Consider the following 5,184-nt stretch of genomic DNA (forward strand, 5'->3'; position numbering starts at 1 on the left):
TTCACAAGTAATCAGGGAAATGCAAATGAAAACAATGACATACCATTTTTTGCCCTTTAAATTAGCCAAAATAACAAAGGTTGATGATAATTCGTGTTGGCACAACTGTGGAAAAATGGGCATTCTCGCACAACACTGAAGAGTGTAAATTAGTATAGCCTTTTGGGAAGACAGTTTGGACAAATCTATCAAAATTCAAAATGCATAAACATTTTGACCCAGCGATTACTCTTCTAAGAATTTCTCCTACAGAAATACTCATACATGAAATATAAAATATATATATATATATATATATATATATATATATACACACACACACACAAGCCCATTCATTATAGCATTGCTTGTAATAGCCCCTTCCCTCCCTCAAAAGGGAAACAAGCCAACGTACATCAATCGGGAAATAGTTAAATAAACTGTAGTACAATCATACAATTCAGCTGTTTATAAATGAGATAAATTTATATTCCCTGATATAGGAAGATCTACAAGACATGTTGTTAAGTTTTTAAAAAGCAATTAGCCGAAATGAATGTATGTGTGTGTGTGTGTGTGTGTGCGCGCGCGCGCGTGTGTGTAGTACCATTTAGATACCAAAACCTACATATACGACGCCTAAGTAGTTACCCGCGAAGCCTGCCTGCCAGTCCCTCACCTTCCCCCTCCTCTGAGGCCGCCTTCCTCGAACCCCTGTGAGAAACGCTGAAGGCCCGGCCTTTACTCCCTCTCTAGGGCCACTTGGCCACGACTAATGCCGGTACCTCGCATCCCCACTGTCGGCCGCTCTCTCGCCGCACTGCCGGCCGCTGCCGGGATGCCCCCGAAGATGCGGCGAGGTCTCTTCACTGGCGCCGGCCGAGGCCTGGGGGAGGGGAGAGAAGGCGGGGTTGAGGGAGGGCTGAGGCAGGCCGCCGGGTTCCTTCACCAGCCTCTCCCGCAGGCTCCCCAAGGCCGCCACCTCCGCGCCTCAGCGCAGGGTCCCGTGGGAACATCCCCCAGCGAGGAGCAGAGGACGGCCGCGAGAGCAGAGCCCGCCCCCCATCCCGGAGGAAGACGCTCACCTCGGCGGCACTAGCAGGAGCGTGCCGGGTCCGCGGCCCTGCTACAGACCTGCTCCCCTCGCTCGCCCTCCGCCGAAAACCTCCCCCTCCGGCTCTCCTCATACTCGTTCTGAGGCTCCGCCCCCAGCTCGAGAAGCCCCGCCCCTGCCCCCTGGGAGGGCACTCCCTCCGCGGTGAAGCCGGGTCCCCTACGGGGGACCGCGCCTGAGGTACTCCAGGCCCAGCAAACCCAACCGTAGAGGATAGTAGGGTCACTAAGGAATTGGGAGTTGATTCGAGGCACGATGGAAACCGCTGAAGGGTGAAGTGATTTGATTTGACTAACGTTTAAAAATTAATCTCCCCAGCTGCCTAGCGAAGAATGGGGGGCGAGAGGGCAAGCGGGGACACTGTGTGGAGGGCGGGAGATGACGGGGGCGCCTACCATAGTGAGTTTACACAGGTAAACCCTTACTTCAGGGAGGTAGTGAGACCTCAATAAACATTCTCTTTTTCTCCTTGGTATTATTTGGGGTGACAGTGCGATTGGCAAAGAACTTATAGAGGATCTACATCTGTGAATGCATAGGAATAAAAAAGATCAGGTAGGAGTTATCACTATTAACCGTGCTTTTCTTCTGGGGTGTAGAAGAAGGGAGCTTTGATTCGAAACTCTAGATACTTCGGTAAGGTTTGAATTTTTAACAAAACGCATGTAAAGTATAGAGACAAAAGCACTATCTGAAGTACTCTTGAGACGTAGAGGAAATAAAAACTGTAATTGTACCCTCCGGTTCTAATTCCAGCCCTCCAGAGCAGTGGTTAATGCCCCAAATTGAGAATCTGATGAATGGATTCACTGCCCGCCAAATATATGTATTTACACATAAAATTTTGTATATAATCTCAGTTTTATGGAGGACCCTTTGAGGTTGATTGACCCATTAAATATTCTTACAATGCTATTTTTAATGGGTGAATGTTACTCTATTGTAATGCTAATTATTTAATAAAGACTCGATGTTTGTCTTTTTTAATTATAAAAAATACAGGTATGAAATTTGATGTAACTAAATATTTGGATATTTCTGAGACTTTTCTCGAGAAATTTGTAGAAATGAAGTAGCTAGGGTCCCACTAGAAATATATGAGAATGCCAGTTCATTCAGATATTCCCATACCCTCACCGATATTGCCATTATAGTTTTCAAAAAACCTCTTAGGGCTTCCCTGGTGGCGCAGTGGTTGAGAGTCCGCCTGCCGATGCAGGGGACGCGGGTTCGTGCCCCGGTCCGGGAAGATCCCACATTCTACGGTCTGGGAAGATCCCACATTCCACGAAGTGGCTGGGCCCGTGAGCCATGGCTGCTGAGCCTGCGCGTCTGGAGCCTGTGCTCCGCAACGAGAGAGGCCACAACAGTGAGAGGCCCACGTACCGCAAAAAAAAAACCTTTTAATTTAATACGGACTTTGATTTTAATTACAATCTCTCACAGCATCTGAATTAATTCTAATAATCCATGGTCTCTACTGCTAATTCTAACCCTTAAATTTCTATTGTCAATTCCTAGGCCCCATAAAGTCTAGTTCCCCAACTCCTAATTCTAAAATCCCACATACCCCACAACTCTAGTTTTAATTTCAGTCTGCAGCACCCTTTAGTTCTCTTGCCAGCTCCTTTTGCAGTCCTAATTTGAACTAATATCCCCCTACACACACACGCACACACCTGTTGTTTCTATTTTTTTAAATTATAGACTATTCAGAAATTATATGAAAGCATAAAGAAGATACCAAAAGATTAAAAACTTATAATCCTACCACCTAGAGAGGACCACTATTAATGTTTTGGTTTTATGTCCTCCCAGCCTTTCTCTATGCATTACACATGTACTTATTGTTCTAAACAATAAGAGTATCATAGCATGTTATTATTTAATTACCTAGTGAATATTTGTCATGCCATTAAATATTTGTCTGTAACAATTTTGTATCCTTTTTTTTTTTTTTTTTTTTTTTTTTTGTGGTACGCGGGCCTCTCACTGTTGTGGCCTCTCCCGTTGCGGAGCACAGGCTCCGGACGCACAGGCTCAGCGGCCATGGCTCACGGGCCCAGGTGCTCCGCGGTATGGCAGGCTCAGTGGCCATGGCTCACGGGCCCAGCCGCTCCGTGGTATGTGGGATCTTCGTGGACCGGGGCACGAACCCGTGTCCCCTGCATCGGCAGGCGGATTCTCAACCACTACGCCACCAGGGAAGCCCTGTCTGTAGCAATTTTAATGGCAACATTAAGCATTCCTTTCTTTAACATGTAATTAGTTTCGTTTTTGTTCTTTTTTCATTTAAAAAATGTTTGCCTAATTACACGTGAATGAATACATTATTGCAAAACACTCAAAACAGAAAAATGTAAAGTTCCTCTTATATACACATATAGAAATACATAGCTTTGTTTTGTGTTTTTTACTTTGAAAAAATATAAATGGCATCCTATTTTATGTATCGTTCTAATCGCTTTATTCACTTACTATGTCTTGAAGATCCTTCCATGTCAGTATATATAAATCTACCTCATTCATTTTACATACTGCATAGTATTCCATTGAATGAGTATACTAGAGTTAACTATTGATAAGTAACCTATTGATAGATACAAAATTGTTTTCAATCTTATACTGTTACAGTGTTTTTATTTTTTTTACTATTAACAGTGCTATGCTAAAATATTTCTATAAGATAAATATGAAGTAAAATAGGTGGCTCAAACAGCACTTTTTGGAATTTTAATAGGTAATGCCAAATTGCCATGCAGAAAGACCCAGTTTACACCTACATCAGGAGTGAATGAGAATAACCATTTCCCTAAATTTTTATCCATGCCGGTATTAACCAATCATTTCAATTTTGTACCAATGTGATGGTTGAAAAATGTCTCATTATTTGCATTTCCCTGATTATTTTCGAAGTTAAGGAATATTTTCATTGATTTTTTGGCCATTTGCTTTTGTTGTTTGGTGACTTTGCCTGTTCATATCTTTTATCTGTCTTCCAATGGGATTTTTTGACTTCTTATTAAATTATGTAGTCTGAATATAAATCTTTGTTACAGGTATGGGAAATTTTTTTGCAGACTTTTCCTTATTTTTAAACTTTGCTTATGGGATCTTTTTGAGTATAGATGTTTTAAATGTTGATGTATTCAAATTTATCAATGGTTTCTTTTATGGCTTTTGCATTTTGAATCTTGTATAAGAAGACTTCTACTCCAAGATTAGAAACGTTGTTCTATATTTCCTTGTAATATTTTAGAATTTTATAGATTTAGCTCTTTAATTTTCTGGAATTTTTTTGGTAAACTTTTTTCTTAGTCATTATGTTCTAACAATTGTATGTTTCATAGGTGAATATTATTCCATTGTAATACTAATTACTTGTTAGTATTTTTCATAGGGCCCTAAGCATTAATTGAACAGATCATTCTTTCCCTCTATCAAGAACCAAATTCCTGGGACTTCCCTGGTGCCGCAGTGGTTAAGAATCCACCTGCCAATGCAAGGGACACGGGTTCGAGCCCTGGTCCGGGAAGATCCCACATGCCATGGAGCAACTAAGCCCATGTACCACAACTACCGAGCCTGCTCTCTGGAGCCCATGAACCACAACTACTGAGCCCACATGCCACAAGTACTGAAGCCCACGTGCCTAGAGCCCGTGCTCCGCAACAAGAGAAGCCACTGCAATGAGAAGCTCATGCACCGCAGCAAAGGTAGCTCCCTCACCACTAGAGAAAGCCCGCACGCAGCAACGAAGACCCAACACAGTCAAAAATAAATAAATAAATAAAACCCAAATTCCTAAGTATGTATATGGGTTTGAATGTAAATCATCAGTTCAATAGTCCTAAAATCCATACCAGCATCAATACCATACTTTTTAAAAACATTTGAGCTTTAAATTATTTCATCTCTGCTAGGGCAAGCTCCTCTGTCTTTTTTTCCCACAAATTTCTTGGCTATTCTGGTGCATTTTCTTTTCCAGATGAATTTTTAAATTAGCTGGTAAAGTTCTATAAGAATTCCTATTGGGCTTTATATTGCATAAATTTATTTCATCAAATGGGTGTAGGATATTATATTTGACA

General features: G+C 41.9%; 1 long non-coding RNA gene across 1 annotated transcript; it reads left to right on the plus strand.

Moving 5' to 3' along the window:
- Positions 1-1,223: 1,223 nt before the first annotated feature.
- On the plus strand, positions 1,224-4,885 carry LOC114484698 (uncharacterized). The gene is made up of 3 exons (XR_003677880.2): positions 1,224-1,273; positions 1,585-1,648; positions 4,539-4,885. It is a non-coding gene; the product is annotated as an uncharacterized lncRNA (long non-coding RNA).
- The last annotated feature ends 299 nt before the right edge of the window (positions 4,886-5,184 follow it).

This window comes from Physeter macrocephalus, chromosome 21 (genome assembly GCF_002837175.3).
Source record: "Physeter macrocephalus isolate SW-GA chromosome 21, ASM283717v5, whole genome shotgun sequence".
Taxonomy (NCBI): Eukaryota; Metazoa; Chordata; class Mammalia; order Artiodactyla; family Physeteridae; genus Physeter; species Physeter macrocephalus.